Here is an 18,639-nt window from a genome sequence, read left to right as displayed (position 1 = left end):
TAGGAATCTCTTGGACTTTTTGCTTTTTACTGTAAGAAGAAAAAGATTTTTTTTAACTTTAATTAAGATGTACTGTGTACATAAATTTCTCCTCAAGTTTGCTACTTTCAGAATATTAGCTTTTGACCCATATTAGCAAGTCTAAAACTCAAAGCAGCCAGTTGTAGGAGTTCAATGACTAAGGCTCTTGTTTGGTAGTTCACCAGGAAGATCAGTCTTTAAAGTGGGACAAGTGGAAGCTGGAAAATTGGGGGCACATATCTGACATACTGTTGTGCTGATAAGCATGAAAGCTTTAAGTTCCTTCAGTGTATAGTTTTCAAGTAATTTTCATTATAGGATCAACAGAAATCGCTATCTGTGAGTGCAATAGCACTTGTAAACAAAAAGCTTGATTTTTCAGTTACCACAGTTTTGTTGTAATTGTTATCAATATGAAGCATTATTTATTTTCTTCTTCAGTGTAAGAACAAAATCACCTGAACCATTAAAAAACAGAAAAAAAAAATGTATTTGAGTTGTGCTTACAGTCAGATATAGTTACAATAGTATTAGTTTCTATGTTATTGTGAGGTTCTTTTTCCCAAACACATTTGAGACCAAGAGCTAATTTCTATCAGTCAAGTTTTGTTGAATTAATAACTGCAACTATCCTCTACAGGGTGATTACAGACATCTTAGTGCTCTAATTAGTGCTAAATAACTTTAAACCGAATCTAGTTGCATCCTTGGTGTAATTGTGCTTATTTTTAATTTCTTATATTAATTAATAGTTTTAGAGAATGTTGATTAAAATCAAAAAAGGAAAACAGAGAAAACTCTGTGAATGTGAACTAAGCAATCATTCATGAACATTTCAATACTTGTACAAACATTGTAAGGGCAATGAAAAAACAGCTGTTAACTTTAAAGTGGATCAGAAACAACAAAAAAGGTGCTATTGTAGTTTCTTATATTTTTGGATACATCTAGCTTTGAGTTAGCTACAGATAAACATGCTAGATTGAAAAGGGCATTTATGCATTGTTTTTATAAGGAAGAGTAGCCTTGATTTTAGACAGCACTTTGTAAAATGACTAAACAAAATATCTGGAAGCCTTGACTAAAGTTAGAAAACCACTGTTGAAAACGCTATTCATATAGAGCCAGATAGGTGTTGTGGTTTGAAGAACTTAAAATTTCAGTATTTGTTAATCTCAGTCCTTAAAATACACTAGCACAATAGAAAAATCAGTGACAAATTATGAGATACCTTAAATAGCTTTGAAGATCTTTTCTTATCTGCTTGTGATCATTTCAGAATTCACACTTTTAAGCTTTTGCAACTTTAATAAGAATCTTTAAAATAATAAAGCTGGAATTTGAATCATCATCATAACCATTATATCTACAACTCTGGGAAACACCAGATTCATGGCAACAGTGTGTGAGAGATGGCAACTGAAAAAGTAGCAAAACAAAGTGGTGTCATAATTCACCAATAATATCCCTGACAAAACTTTGAGTATAATTCAGTTCACCAAGTTGTTGCTGTGTTGCCATGCGTACTAGACTGCCTTAGCTAAATTTAACATTTTTGGGTGAAGCATTTCCATTGGAGATGCCTTCTTTCTTCAGCATACATAATAATAATAATAATAATAAAAATGAGGTTAGAAACCTCCTTCTTAAACCATTCTAGTGGATATTAGAGGTGGATAGAAGATGGTGATGGTTGTGTCAATGTTTGTATCTTGGAAAAGGAAAGTGCTTGTATTTTATTGCAAGTTTTGAGCTGGCTCATGTGATGATAATAATATGCAGGACAAACCTGGCCATGCATTTGCAGATGTGAAGTCATCCTGTGGGAGTATATCTATACATCAGTGATGTAAGAAATCAGTAACCTGAATAAGTTCTGACAGTCTAGAATAAAGTGATAGTTGTTGGAATTGAACCTTGATACTCTAGCCAATTAGGGCTACCATGATTTAGGAAAGTATAAAATGAATGATACTAAGGTCACAGCTCATTCTTTTGAATTCAGTTTTTACAATGAGGTGGAATTGTCCTATTTAAGGTGTAATTTAAATAGTTTCTTAAGATTGTTTGGTTATTTTCTGTATTTGTAATAGGGCCATCATACCTGATAAATGAATTTAACTGAAGATATATTCTGTGCCTCCTTTTATCAGATTGTAGTTAATTGGAGGTATGCTTGTTATCTACAATAGGAGAAATACAACAGGAGAATAGGGATTGTGGCTCCTCATTTCTGAAAAATTCAAATCCTGGAAAAAAAAAAAAAAAAAAAAAAAAAAAGTATATTTTGACTTTCACACTTCAGATTGTTGCATCTTTTCCATTTTCTGAATGAAAATGGATAGGAATGTGAATAGTTGTGATACTTCCCTAAAATACCTGCACATAACTATGAATGACTGTGAAAAGGATGTTTAGTTTCAATGGATCTATAGAATCTGCTCTGATGGCCTATGCATATAGATTCACAGGGATAACAAAAAACTAAATTTGAGCACATCAGGACTGATAAAATGACTATTGTAATTTATGTATTTATTTTTTTTTGTCTGTATACACTGGAGGACATACATGGGTAGGCAAAAATTTCTGGAGGCTTGCTTAACTTCTCTGTTGGTCAATATTATTTGATATATTTTAATGAATAGTCTGAGGAAAAAAGATTGTCAAGATTCTGAGGGATATATGCAAAATAATTCCATTCTAATAGAATAAAGGAGAATGAGAGTGCTAAAGTAAACCTACAAACAGGAAATCTTCTGCACTAACTGTAATTTTGTTTTCCTTAATGTTTTGGGAGTTTGTTTATAGAATTGCCATTCCCTTCAGTTGTGTAGGACTGTTCAGATGAATAACTACCTTTAAGTATCTGGATGTGATCAGTAGCACACTTCACCTCATGTATAGGTAAATAAACAAAAAAATAATAATAAACAAAACAAAACAAAACAAAAAACCTTCAGGTACTCTATTGCTGTGTTCAGAATAATGCCTCCTTACATTGTATTTAATATCCATTGCCATGGTTGTAAAAATGTTCATTTCTAAAGCTGTTATATATATTAACTGAATGCTCTGTGAAGGATAAAGTTGTTCAGATGCCTAAACTTTGAGTGAGAAATGATGGAAGTTATTAAAGATATCAGAAATCTGACAATTAAAATGGAAAATGTTTTCTTCTCTCCTTAACACAAGTCTTTGACTCTAGTCCAGTATCTTAAACTTTCTCCCTCCCTGTACCATGCAGCATTGTGTTGCAGTGTTGATGAAAATCAAAACAAGTTTGAGTTGATTGGTGAGAAGGGCTACTATATCTCTCTGAGAACACAAAAGTCTGCCATTCTTACAAGAAAAATAAATAAATAAATAAATAAAAATATTTTGGATAAGGTTTCCATTTGAGAAACTGTAATTTATACTCTGTAGATTCAGTTCTGTCTTGTAGGAGTTAATTACTAGTGATCCAGCTCCAGCCTCATTAAAATTTCTCTTTGCTTTGGCTTGTGATCAGTGTTATAACAGTAAATGAGGGCAAATAAGGAATGATTGAAGACAGGGTGTCGTTACAGCATTTTTCTAGCAGCTCAGAAAAATATTTTATTGGCTCATCCATGCAACTGCACTGTCTGCTTTTGGATCATTCAAAAGATATCTCCCTTCCCAAAGAACAACTCTTGAGGAAACTTCCTTTAATGAGGTTTCCCTGCTAGCACTAAATACAGGATTGAACCCAGTGCAGTATATAGCTTGTGATATGGTTTGACAGATAAAATAAATAAATAAATAAATAAATAAATAATAAAAAAATAACAAGTTCACCATCAAAAAAGAAAAAAGTTTTTATGTAATACCTTTAAATTTTCTATCAGTTAGTTATTTGGAATGAGGGAGGCGATATATGTTTGTATAACCTCTGGTTTCTAAATCTTTAATCCTTCTCAGCAGAGTTAACCTTAGAAACTGCTGGTTTTAATTGAAAGCTTACATTCCTCTTCTCTCCTGGGTTATGCCAAAAGCATGAGAGCTGATAAAGTTACTGTGCATGGCAGATGCACACAATAGCTACAACTCTGATTTTGTTGCAGCGTGTAGGATACGGTGCTGCAGGTAATGTAGTTCAATATAGAATTTTCTTCGCTGTGTCTGAGAAGTTACACTTGAAATCACATCTGATAAATTATTATATTTTAGAAAAGTAAACTGTAAAAAAGCATGTAGAATAGGAGGTGACCTGAGCTGAAATTGCATTGCAGAGATGTCAGCATGGTGTAGCAGCTCAAAGTAAGTTATTTCCTGTCAGTATTTATATGTCCCTGCTTTTGTTTCTTGATAGAATTTCTAAAAGTCTCTTCTTTACTGACCTCCAACTGTCAGTAGTGACCACTGACAGTATTTCATTTTATGTTTTTTTTTTTAGTTGTAGCAATAATTGTGAAAACATACATAGATTGAGATGAGGAATGGATATAGTACACAGATTTTTTGAATTCCATTTTGAGTGCTGTGTAAGATAAATTCATAGAAAGCTCCACAGAGGTTTGAGTCTTCCCTGTGGCTTGCCAAATGTATTTTCTGTTCACTCCTGACAACTAAATGCTTCAGCAAAATTCACTCTTGGTTCTGGGGGGGGGGGGGGGGGGAGCAAATGTAAGAATTTGTGCAAGGGTGATTGGAACTAGCTGCAAAGTCATTGTCGGTATTACACGTGCACAGATGTTTTAAGAAAAAAATACCTTGCAGTATGCATATAATTTTTAGCAATTGATGCGGTGGCAACCAGTGAAAGTCAGATGAAATTTTAAAGTATTGTTTCATATGACATTGCATTGACACATATTAAATTTGTGGTAGTGTGATTGTAAACAAGTTTATTCCCCACACAGTACACAAACATGCCTTCATATGTTTTCAGGCAATCATCTGTTGCCTGTTAGATTATTATCATTTTTTTTAACCCTAATAATCTCCCAGCTATCATCTTCTGAGTATCCTAAATTATAGGCAACAAATGAGCAGTAAGAAACATATCCCATTCTCCAGGCCCCTCTTAGCACATTGGCACAACTCTGACCCTAAGCCATGGATTTGAAGTGCTGAATCATTGGCATAGGGTCCTGACTTTTCCTTTTTCAAGCTGGAAAGCACTTGCAAAAAGTAGCCATCTGGCTTTGGCATAGCAGATTGAGACATTCACAACAAAAAGATGGCTGCCAGCTCTGACTCAGCTGTGCAATGTAATTAAAGGTCTCAAGAGTGAGCGAAAACTGTACTATAAAATTTCAAAGCTGAGGATTGGCTCCTGTTTGTTTATGTTAGCAGTTTACTAAAACTCCCACCATAGGTTTGTTTGGTTGTTGGTTCTGCAACATGCAAGACATGCATAATAAACTGAAGACACTACTGCTGATGAAGCTTCTAAGGAAAAAAAAAAAAAAAGAAAGAAAGAAAGAAATAATAATAAAAATAATAATAATAATAATAATAAAAACAGTGCTTAATGAACTAAATCTCATCTGGATTGGTTGAGTTTTTGTCATATGCAGCCTGTGGATTTATTGGGAAGGTTAATACGGGAAAATGGGTCCTTTGTTGGTGGCGGTGGTGGTTTGGTTTTGGCCAGATTACTAATGATCTTTCCAAAATTTCTGTAGTCAGTCAGCAAAACACAAAGTGACTTTTGAATCACTGTACTTGTAAATCTTCACTATGAGGAATAGGATAGTGAAAGCATTTCCAAGTATTAATCAGAATTTACTTTTACTGATGTAACCTAAGTTAAACTGAAGAAAAATTGTAGATGGAACTCCCCTGTGCTGTGGGGTTCCTTTTATTCAACATGAGAATAATTTTAAAACATCCTGATAATATGAGCAGTGATACTATTCCTTTTGGTTCCTCTTTTCCAGTGGAGTGAAGAGCCATTCAGTATTTTAAAAATGTGATAGCTGCCTGGAATTAAAAAAAGAAATTAGATTGAGACCCAGAAGCTTTCCTTATTTTGTTTCCAGCTAAATTCCAACCTTTCATGTCAACAATGGTAATTAACCTAATAACGACTATTCTTTGTATTCTTATTGTGATCCTGAAAGACCCAATTTACCACTGACAGCACTAAAAGGATTCTCCATTTAACTTGTTCTCCCATTCTCCTGATAACTCATTAGTGAGCCCTGGCTTTGCTTAATGCCTGAGACACAAAGAGTAAATTGGTTTGCATAAATCATTCACTACCTTCAAGGGACAATATCTTTTGGCACATTCTGAGTTCGTATTTCCTTGATTTTCTTTTCAATGGATTTAGAGACCAATTTTGCATTTTCTCCACAGGCAGACCCTGTGTCTAATTGGTATAACAAACACTGAATTTATGTTAAAGTAAGGCCGTATTACTAAGCAAAGTGTTCAAATGTAGTCTGTCATGAAATAGAATTGCATCTGTGGGATTCAGAAGTAACTGGAACAACCTGTTTACTGATGCGCTTAGTGTAACAAGCACTAATGATGAAGACTTCTCTAAATGAAACATCATGCTTTTCGTTCTGGATATTATCAGCCACTCAGAAATTCTCTGTGTTTCATATTTCAATATATAGGTGTTTCTAATGAATAAATTTGGTCATTCTTGAATAGTACAGGCTGGTGTTACCTGTTATGTCAAAGACAAAAAATGAAGCCCAATTAAAATAATGGGGAATTCTTAGAAATTGTAATTAATCAAATTAATGTCACACTTTGGAATTTTTTTATCATTGAGCAGAACAGTTAGCTCAAGTCGAATCTGCAAACATACTTGAGTACAAGTTAAAATATTTGCATTAAATACATTTTTATAACATGAAAATCCTGTCAAATTTGCTTTTGTAGTAAATTTTAAGGCTGTATTTCAACTGAAGAAAATAATAAAATACATAATTTTTTTAAAAAATATATATTATTTGATGCATTAGAAATGGTTTTAATGTGGAGGTTATGTATAAACAGTTTGTTTATCTGTCTTATAATCACAGAGGTTCATCATCAGGAAAGAGAATGTGTGGCTGAGGATTGCGTTACCTCACTGACTAATTGCATGTTTTCAAGAAACTGGTATCTCTGAATATTAGACAAGGAAATAGATTTAGACAGAGATAAATCTGCTGATGGTAAGCCACACTGTGCATAATTTTTCAAAAACAAACAAACAAACAAATTCTTATATCCCAAAAGTTACTTGGAAATGTTGTGACAAATGTCATATTTTAAACATAATGTATTCAATAAAGAGTACATATATGTACATTTCATAGAGCTGGAGTCTCTTGGTTTATATCTAATGAACAATGCTAATTTAAACTACTCAGTAAAATTAGTAGCATGAATATTTCATAATTACTAAGTATTCCATTCAGTATTTTATGTGCTGTTTAGATTAATATGTATGAGAAATTCAATTATTTTCCTGTTCTGCTTTCATAGCAGTGTTGCTAAATTCTGTGTGCATTAGACATTGCTACTATTTTGGTCTTTAAAACTCCTATCCTAAATTAGCTGTGGGTACACTATAAAATGAAGCATGTACACAATACAGTGGACTTGGAGATAGTTACTGCTGATGATTGGTCCATGGTGGTTTTCAGTTGCTGAGGTTGTGAAAATAAATAAATAAATAAATAAAATACAGTAGAATAGGCTTTTTCCTGTCATGTTGAGGTAGTCACTCAGCCTGAGTTGCAGTGTTCACATGAATTCTGAAGCTGGTAGAACAAGAAACTCATCTCCACTTGCATGGATGTGGATCATATGAGTAGGGAAGCTAAAAGATATAATTCTGCCCAGTGTAGTTTGGGTTACTGAAGTTTTTCATTCACGTATCTACAGCCATTTTATGTAAGCAGTGTTAAGATTCCATAAGCATTCAAGAAAACAAAGGAAGGAAAGAAAACTTGAAGGAAGGGAACCTAAAGTGACGTGATATAAAGGCTTAAGTGTAAATACCTACTATGGTCAAATATACTGAGGTTCACATACCACTACAGTGACAGCACTACCACTCTAAATGAAAGTAGTAAAACAGTCACAGGATCTCTTAGGGAACAGAAGTAAAAAATGGAGTACAATTTCAGTAGGAAAACCCTTATTCAGAAATAGAATCTAGAGGAATGCCACATGCAAGTAAATTATATGTCCAGCTGAGAAATATATCTCTTTGTCCGCTAGGGATTGTGAATTCCTTTACTTTCAGCTTCTCATTCTGAGTCAAATGCTACAGATCTGGGGACCCGTGCAGCCTTTAAATCTCTTGCTGCTACAAGTGTTAGTTGTGTTATTGGGTATTTTATCTCAAGTCTGAAGAGGGTGGAAGCAGCTGGTGCTCTGAAAGACAAGTGGAGCTATTTCCATGAAAATAAATAAATGAAAATATCTAAGCAACTCCAATGCTAATAAAAATAATGAATGAGCTGTGCTGCCCCATTAGACACCTTTTTGTTGTTCTTAGCTAAATAAGTTTATGCTTTACTATTTCTGTTGGGTTTTGATTCCTCCCAGCCCACCAGTAAGAAAACTACTGACAAAAGAGAAGACATTTTTATTTTTTCCCTAGGCAAATGGCATATGCCTTAAAAGGATCATAAATAAACTTCCAAATAGTTTCTTAACATTATCTTTTATAGCATTAAAGACAGTAACATTATTTTCCCTTATGAGCAAAGTGCGCCTTTGTCTGTCTCCCAACCCCAAAATCAACAAATTGTTAAAAACCTCAAGAGATTTACATCTCAGATACCATTCATTTCTCATCAGATCTTCATTCTTATGGGCATCTACCTGCACAAGAAAAGCTGTATTGATTTACCACAGTGATCTACCACTCCCTTTGAATAGATTGCAGACTTGAACATCAGGCAGATTAAATTCTTCCAACCAACAGAATGAAACCTTTTAAATTGAGATTCAATTTTGTAAAAGATTGTAGCAGCCTGAATGGCTCTATGAAATGCATAAAATAAAGAAAAGCCACTGTATGGTCAGGGAAGTAAAGAGAAAAAATGGATTATCTCTAAAGAGAAGCAAAAAAAAAAAAAAAAAAAAAAATCTCTCTTTTTTTTTTTTTCTTCAGACAGAGCATATGTTTGAGATGTACAGGACTGAGCGTGTTCACAGAGATCTGAGTGAAATAACAATGTCATGAAATCTCTTAGCACTCACTGCACATTAAGGTATCTGCATAAAAGACCTGGTCCTGCAAAAGCAGAGTGGCTGAGAGACTTCACAAGCTTTGGCACTGCTTCATATCAGGCTCCAGGGCAGGTCTCAGCTGAATTATTTTAATATGTGATGGTGTACTAGGTCAACTAGTCGCAGGCTAAAACTGCAAGCAGACCTTGAAGTCATGAGTAACTCCATTATAGATGATTAGTTAAGAATTTTTTTACTTTTTTAGATTTCCACAATTGTGTATGGAATGGCAGTTTCTTACAGATCAGAGGATTTTTATTTCAGTGTCTTCTATTGGCAGATTTTTGTTGAAAACGATCACATCTCCTTTAGCTGATGTTACCATGCTACTATGTAAAAAATTTACCCTATGAGGATATAGGGGAGGGCTGTTTCAGAAAGGGGAAAGTGAAGTTAACAGAAGAAAGAACCAGAAGAGGTTAAAGACACTCCCATCTGCTGGAGGAACTCTCAGATGATGGGGAGAATGTTTGCAGTTCTCTAGGCTTAAAGACATATTTTGGAAGTTCGCAAAAGTGAGAAAGATGGTTAAAACTGCTTGGCTTTTGTTTGCCTCACAGGCTGCAATGGCTCTGGAGAAAACCATTTCTGCTGACAAAATCTGAACACACTTTCTCATCTTTTACTCTTTTATGCAAAGAAACAGACTATGTTCTAGTCTTCTAGTAAAATGTTTAAAATATGAAAAAGAATTAAACTATAGTTACTTCTCTCAAATGCTATAAAAGCTGTGCTGTCCCCTTGTCACCGTTGCCAGATTCATATGTCAAACAAAAGATGTACTTTTTTTTTTTTTTTTTTCCCAGATATATCCTTTAATCAGTATAAAGCTTGAAATAAAAGCTATATCTGATTATTAGCCTTAAATCTTAATCTCCTTTCCTTGTCACATTCATGCCATTATTTTAGAATATTTAAATATAGATTAATAGATGGGAAGGCATGTCTATCCACTGTAATCATGTAGCTATTAGAAGACCAAATATCTTAACAGCTTGAACAGCAATGAAACCCATGAGAGAAAAGGTTTAAATATAGCAAAGTGTAGTTTTCAATTTAGGTGAAAACAGGGTGGATTATGAGTTGTTTGTGACTACTACCTCACTGTTTATTTTGCTCAAGATTTGTAGTGGTAATTAAATGATGACTTCTAAGTAGTGTAAGTAGTGCTGAATATCTGTGAAAATAGAGGCTGTCTTTATAGACACAGAGATAAAATGAAAGTATTTGTGAAGTATTTATTTATCTGTTTAGCATGTATTACTGTGGAAATATCTGTCTATTTAAAATATTTGTTTGCAAGTCCTGTGCTTTCTTTTTTTGTTTTCGTAACGGAAGTAAGTCAGTCCTTCATGTATATTTACAAAACAAAACAACAACAAAAAAAAATGTCAGTGGCTTTTTTGTATAGCACAGTGGATTCGTGGCATACTTTGAGCAGAGTTCAGTATAGAGAGTTAGCTCTAAACTGCAAATCATCAATGTATTTGCAAAGTATGGGCTGAGGTCTTCAAAATTATCTCTGGCTGATGTCTGTGAGTTTTCATTACATTATTCTGTCAGGATAAGTCTCTTGTAAATGAAGAATAACTAGTTCCATTGTTTTCTACCCTCTAGTCGTCTTCCCCATACTTTGGCCATTATAATAATAGGCATAGTCCTTGGATGGTTGCATGTCCAGTACAATGGTAGAAAATAGGAATTCTTCTCTGACTTGTCTTACCACTTAATCTGATTTGTCATTAAAATGATGTCCCTGTTTCAACTGGATAATGCTGAGTTTGATCAGAAAACAGGACAAATTTCCATTTTCTCCTAAAAGCAAACAACAACAAAACTCTGGGTAAAGTGATAGCTCATATTCAAAACCAATTTTTATGCCTATTTTGTGTCACTGTTAGTGCCTCTCATTGCATATGAAGTTTTCCTGAGAGGAAATTCTCTTCCTCAACTTAATAAAAAAAAAAAATAAAAAATAAAAATGAGCAGCTGGTTTATTTTTCTGGCTTCCAAGCAAAGATAAAGCTTCCAGATCTTGTTGAGACCATTTTGATACGATTGTTGTCCTGCTCTCTTTTAATTTCTGATAATAAATGTACATCAAACAGTGTTTCCAGGTTTCTGGATAATCTCTAGTTCTGGTAACTGAATTTTTCCCCTTTTTAGGCTACATTAGTAGTGTCTTTCAGAGCATCTTAAAAAGATTTTTCTCCTATCTCACAGCATTGGCAAGGTTTAAGTTAAATAACAAAGAGCAGCAGCAGAAAACATTTTACAAACATTTTGCTTGTAAAACTAGGCAAGGGAACCTCTTTTTGTCTCCTGTTCCTCCCATGAAGGTAAAAGGATTCAGAAGTAAACTAAATGCAAAAATCAGCTAAAGGAAGGCCTGATGAACTGCAGTTTGATTGCAAACCAGAGCCAAACACTGTATATCTTTACATGGATAATGCAAAAAAGGGCATGGCCCCTTTTATGGTCTGTCACTTAACTCTATTCCTATGGCCCAACTTGACTTTCATCTACTAACAATCATTGTTAGCAATGTGGTCCTAGATTTAAATGCTTCCAGTCAGATTCTGGACTCCCTTTCTGCTTAACTTTGTATTAAATGTAGGGTGGAGGGTGGAGGCTGTTGCTGGGCACGCATGGTCATGGCTGAACTGGTGTTACTTCAGCCATCCACACTCAGTTATTTTCATTTGCTGATGGGCATCTGAGGCTAGTCAGGCAATTAAACTAAATGTAAAAATAAGTTTGATGGCTCAGTAGTTTCATCATGAGAGTGTATACTACTTGGCTGAACAACTGAAGACATAGCACTGCTTATACACAGTCTAATTGGTATTTCTAGGTGTTTCCTAGAGATTAGGAGACCGAAGCATTAACAACAGCCTCTCACTGTGGTTCCAGAGTACTACAGTAGGGATACTCCTTGATGGAAATGAATGACACTTAAAGTCAAGGTCTGGGAAATGAGAAGTTTTCACACTATAAAAAAGGAAAAGCTAACATGTATATGCATATATATCTGTATGGAAAGGTTTATCCATTGAAATCTGGCATAGACAGTGTTTTCTACTTTTTTGTTTGTTGGTTTGTTTATTTGGAAGGCATTATTAGCCATAATGTGGCATACAAAACAGCAGAATGCTAATTTTCAGAAAAGTTTATATGATATGCCTGTTACATGTTATCCCTTGTCAACTGTAAGCAAGCACAGCCTGTCAGGACTGATATACTGGAAAAGAGGCAAGGGTTCTGTTTATAGACATTGTTAAAATACCAGCTCGAGCCTCATCTTGAAAATTTAGGAAAATTTGACTAAACTTTCTAGGTTCTATGAGCTGATTTTTCTCTGCTTACTAGTATCAGTCAGCTGACTTAACTTTCTCTGTTTTATCATACTGGGAAAGGGAAAAAACACCCCAGAATAGACCAGTAAGATAATGCAGCTATCTTATACACTGTAGCTATAACTATTTTACAGTCTACTTCTCTATTGAGATTATGAGGCAACTGCTAAATCAGCTGGTTGCTTTCTTTCTCTCATAGGGTATTCACCTTGTTCAGTTTGCACTTCTCAAGGTTTTGCCTGGTAGAAAGGTCTTAGCTAAACTGCATCTGATCATATGCTGTGAGCTGTTTCTATTCTGCCACCTGTTTCTTACTTCTCACACTTCCATCTGTTTGGTTAGTGTACTGGGTCTGGCTGGGATGTTAACTTTCCCTGCAGCTGCCCATACAGTGCTGCGCTCTGCACTTGTAGCTAGAACAGCAGTGGTATCACACCAGTGTTGTGTCTGCTGCTGAGAAGTGCTGGCACAGCATCAGGACTTTCTCTAACCCTCCTAGGGGGCGGGCAAAAAAGTGAGAAAGAAACATCACCAGAGCAGCTGACCTAAACCAACCAAAGGGATATTCCATACCATATGATGTCACACTCAGCAATAAAAGGTGGAAAAAGGAAGAAGAGGGGAGGGGTGGGCTCTCATTGCAAAAACATCTGTCCTCCTCCCGAACACCGGCTACGTGCGTTGAGGCCCTGCTTCAAGGACGTGGTAAAGTATTGCTCATTTGTGGGAAGTAGAGAATAATTTCTTTCCTCTGCACTTCCACATAGCCTTTACTTGTTTTGTGTTGTTATTTCCTTTCCCCTTCCCTCTTCCCCTTTCCTTTTTTTTTCCCTTTAGTTGAATTGTTTAATTACTAATAATATTTCCTTAATAATTATTTTTTTCCTTTAATTAAATTATCCTTATCTCAACCCGTGAGTTGTTCTTTCCTTTACTTCTTCCCCTCCTCATCTGAGGATGGGGAGTGAGAGAGTGGTTGTGGTGTTCAGCTGCCTAGCATGGTAAAACCACCGCAGCTGGCCATTCCCTATTCCACCAGTTGGTCCTTGCTGCTCTTTTCTTAATCACTCCTTGCTCATCGAGCTGTTGTGACTACTGCAATTCTACTAAGAATTTGTTACTTCAGCTCTTACAATATAAACATTGCTGAGGGCTGACACAACCTTACTGTGAACAATAGTGCTTATGCCACTTTGACTTCCTAGAAACTCTTTAGCAAAATATCCTACTTTTTAAATATATATATATATTATTAGCCCATAGCTTTGCATCTGCAAAATTATTGCTTAAGGCAACTGTTTATCTGAGTAGTGAGCTGGCTGTGATTTCTCCTATTCTCTTTCAGCTCCAGACTTTTTTTTCTGTACCAATGAAATATTATATGTTTAAAAAGTTTATATTTTGTTAGTCATTTTCATTTGTCTCCTTTTCTCTTAATCAGATACCCACACAGCACTGTTCCTGGGCTTCTATGGTCTCTGAAAATCTCCTGTGATGTTCTTTTGGGATTCAACCATCAAGTTTAGATGAGAATGCTGTGTCACCACGCCGCAACAGTAGGACTACAGTAATATATGGAATAGGATGATCCCAATTCTCTAATCTCAACATTAATTTTGGGCCATCTGAGTATGGACTTTCTTAATCTGCCATTTTATTACGTATTCTATTCAAAATCTGAAGACAAAAATATGATTCCCCCCAGTAACAGCTTGAAAAACAGCATCAGAGTAAGTTACAAAGCCATCAGATTCAGTCCACTCTGTCTTACTTCCTCATTAATCTCAAAGTAATCAATAGAGAGAATGATATAAGTAGACATAGTCAAAATATAGCAAAGTGAGCAAGAAAAGGAATCCACTTCAAATGGCTGAAACAATGAAGGAGGAAAAATCTTTTTTGTAGGAAGATTAAGTATGGCAATTCATTGATGTATCTGACTGATCATAATGTAGCATATTGTGGACAGATGGAAATATTAGTCAGTTTAAAAGAAATGGAGTTCAGCAAAATAGAACCACCATTCTCCTTTAACAACTCCGTGTTCTCGAATAGCATCAGTAAAAATGCCCTAGCCATATGGTTATCATGGAATACCAGTCTGTCATCACACTGTCATCACAGATTGGTCTGAATAAAAGTAGTAACATTGTTTGCTGAGGAAACACATTCATTTTTGACGGTCATTAGCTTTCTCCTCCAAATTTGTGTTGCCTGGGCTGTTCTGGGAAAATTGTATTTTCCTTCCTGGAAAAAGAGTAAGCATTTATTTTTCATGCAATTCAATAAAAGTCTTAGTAACTCCCATTAGTGCTGTGATGTATCACAGACTTGTCTCATAGACCTATTTGGTACTCCCTCTCAAACAGCCTCAAACCTTTAATGGATTAAGATATTTACAGTTCATCACAAAGAAGTAAATTCCCTGTCTCTACTGAAGCTTAGAACTTGCTGCTGAGTAGCATACACCTGGCTGTTTTTCATATTCCATGTCCCCGGCACCGGTAGCTGGAGGTACTGTTGTTCTTGTTGTTTTTTTCCCCTTTCTTTCTCAGTAAGAGATAATCTCGAGTTTCTGTGGATACATTTTCTTTGTACTGGCACTGGACTGCACATGCTGTGTAGAATGTACCTGTTAAGGCCCTTTCGAAGTGAAAGCAAGGTCTTTCTAAGCAAAGGCTAGCAAACATGAGCTTCATATTCGCAGAAATGGCAGTGATGTTCTCTGCCTCAAACAGTTCTATTTTCCTGAGAGATCTCACAATGTAAGTGCTGCTTTCTAAAGGCATTGGTGAACTCCACCTTTTTTTCTTGGTGGGAGTTGGCTGTGGCAACCATGGGCTATGGACAATAACCCCAACATGGGCAGCTGCTTCTGTCAGTCTTGAGAAAGCATGAAAGCTCTGAACTGCCCTGTCAGCATTCAGCAGACAGAGGGAGCACATTATATCATGAGCTCAGGTTGGGGAAAGATTTTTCAGAGAAGAAAGTAATTTGGGTTTAATCTTATGTGCTGTTCTCATAACCTTTTAGAAATAAAGAAAAGAGAGCTTGCACCACCCCAGCTATGTAGATAGTCAACAATGGACAGCCATGTGTCCTATTTGTCAGTGAGATGAGGAACTGAAGCAAATAGGGCTTTAGGAATAGTTGCTTGTACGAAGGTCATACTTCTGATACACTCGTGAAGGTTTCTCAAACACTTGGAAAGATCCATTTGAATCTGGCAGTAATATAGAAGTACACTGGAAATTTCTGTTAGAGGTATTGATAGAAACCGCCTTACATGAAAATAAGAGTACTTGGATGTCATTACTGTCCTGTAAAATTGACTGGTTGTTAAATAAAGCAATTCTTACTGATCTATATATATTTATATAAATACGTATTTAAATTGGGTTCCAGCCTGGCTGTAAGGAAAAAAAAAAAAAAGTCTCCTTGAAGAAAATGTTACTTTTCATCACAAACTACTTGCTTGTTGAGATCTCTTTTTCAGCACATTTTACCTGAGTGTCTAAGTAAAAACACGTTTTGTTGAAGATCAGATGTAGTAACCATTGAAAGCTTAGTTATATTTGGAGTATGAATATGCAGTATGGTACAGGTATTCTAAGTTGGCTACGTTTCCTTACTTGGAGGAAATGCTGTTACTTCTACAATGAACCTGGTAGTTCTGATGAACTTATAGTTACCTTATGCAAATAAAGTTACTGGTAAGTGTATTGGTAAGTACATTTATTAAGTACCTGCCATGAACCTGAACTGCGATTTCCCTGGAGTTGAATATGAGGATACATACCGTTTTGAGCTTTAACTCTTTCAGCAGTAGCTCCATTTGATTCATGCAGCAAGGAGATTTAGCATACTCATTCACAATGCTCTCACAAAAATGTAACTCTTGATCAATTACTGCCAGCGTGACCCCGAAGTCTTAATTATTAGATTGTTTTATACTGTTCCTTGCAGAGATGACATTTGCTCATTAATTTCTCTGCATTCCTTTTTCTCAACATACATCTCACAAAATGAATAACAATTTTATTTAGCTACTTATTATCTTGATTTACAGGTTGCTTACATAGATTATAGGCTTGTCTCTATTCAGGACATTCAAATTTATCATTGAGGTACAGCAGATATCTACAAGTGTGTGGTTGTTGGCTGTGCTGTAAATGGTCCTGTTTGTCACAGTGGTTAGACTGAGCTGGAGGAAGGTAACCTCTGAAAGCTGCATGTCCTCCATTACAAAACATGGCAGCAGAACATAACTACCTATTTCTACCTGCTCTGAAAGAACATGGCAATACCAGTAATACTGGTATTAATTACCGGTAATACTGGTATTAATACCAGTAATACTGTCTGTTAAATGAGATGTTTGTGTTAGAAAAATAGGAAGGAGGATTTGTGAACATATGTGAAGAAAGAAATTAATTCCAGCTTCAGATTTCTTTTAATTCTACATGTGTTTTTCCAGGACTTTACAGGTACAGGAGGCTTGAAAATTATGTTCACATGAAGCATTTGTATATTTTTCCTTGGTGACCAGTATTTTCTGCACTCCTTACTCTCTGTGCATTCACCTGAGCAATATGGTCAGGGATGAAGTCACTACCTCTTGCTCACTGGTCAATATCAAACAATTCTCTTCAAGCTATTTTCTTTCAGTGACATCTATATTTACTCTTCCACAAATTCATTGCTTATTTTAGGTTGTGGAAATGTCTCTTTCTTTTCAGTTTTCTTGGCTTTGAGTGCTCTTCCTTCAGCAACCAAGGTTGCTAGGGACCCTGGTGACTCCCAAGGAAAAAGGTATTTTATGCTAGGTTATGCAAAAGGGCAAACATAGGGCTATCTACAGGTATTCTTTCTTGTGTTCTTTGTCTCCCTTTCCTGTCATAAAAGATGCATCACTGCACATTAAACCCCGAGGCTGGAAAGACTGTCGATTTCAGAGTTAGCAGCTTTGTTTTTAAGTTTTATTCCATCCTCCTCCTCCTGCCCTGCCTCCTGGAGATGGAGGGAATTGTCTCAGGTGACCAGGAAGGGGAAACAAGAGTGGTCAAACACTCACCTTCCAATAGGGCAGTGCACTGTCTGTCTTCTGGGACAGGAGCTGGCTTCGGGACTCATATTTTAATTGTATGTAATATATACCACATATTTAATATGTACCATTCTGGAATTGTAATATCTCTCTGCTGCTTCCCTAGCAGATTTAGTTTCTCATTCATCAGATAAAATATTGCATTTGTTGAACTTACCTATGACTGTGTGGCTGGGTAACTGAGGTTATAAAAACTGCTTACCTCCAGTTAGTAAAGAGCATTTGCAAACATTCTAAGAATACCTTGGCTATTCAAGTTTTCTGAATATACTGTGGCTATAGAAAAAACAAATCTGAATTTCCCTTTAAAATTTCATCAAAGGTATGGTCTTAGAAGGTGCTAGTTTTCTCACAGTCCATGAGTGCCACCCACAGGATTAAATGCACATTTTCGTGCCACTCAATTTCTTTAATACTGTGGTCAGAAAACAGTACTTGTTTTAAGAGAGAAACCTGAAAGGAAATTAAATTCCTCAATCTACTTTTGATATCACATAATCATTTACATTGCAACCAAATGGAAAATCCTTTCTCTCACCTAACCTTACCCTTTCTGCTAGAACTGTCTGACAAGCAAAACCATGTTTTAGAACTTCAAACAGCTGATATAGAATTTTTAATGTCTTATGGAAGGTTAATGAGAGAATAATACTAGTTTTTATAGAAATATACTATTTTATAGAAATTCAGAAATATATAATATTTATAGAAATATACTAGCTGTTGAGGACAGCTGACCTCAGCTGACCAAAGGGATCACAGAATCACAGAATTGTAGGGGTTGGAAGGGAGCTCAAGAGATCATCGGGTTCAAACCCCTGCTAAAGCAGGTTCCCTAGAACAGGTTGCCTAGGTAGACGTCCAGACAGGCCTTGAATATCTCCAGAGAAGGAGACTCCTCAACCTCCTTGTGCAGCCTGTTCCAGTGCTCCATCACCG

This window comes from Oxyura jamaicensis, chromosome 1, assembly GCF_011077185.1.
Source record: "Oxyura jamaicensis isolate SHBP4307 breed ruddy duck chromosome 1, BPBGC_Ojam_1.0, whole genome shotgun sequence".
NCBI classification, from domain to species: Eukaryota; Metazoa; Chordata; class Aves; order Anseriformes; family Anatidae; genus Oxyura; species Oxyura jamaicensis.
This window is presented reverse-complemented; position numbering follows the sequence as displayed.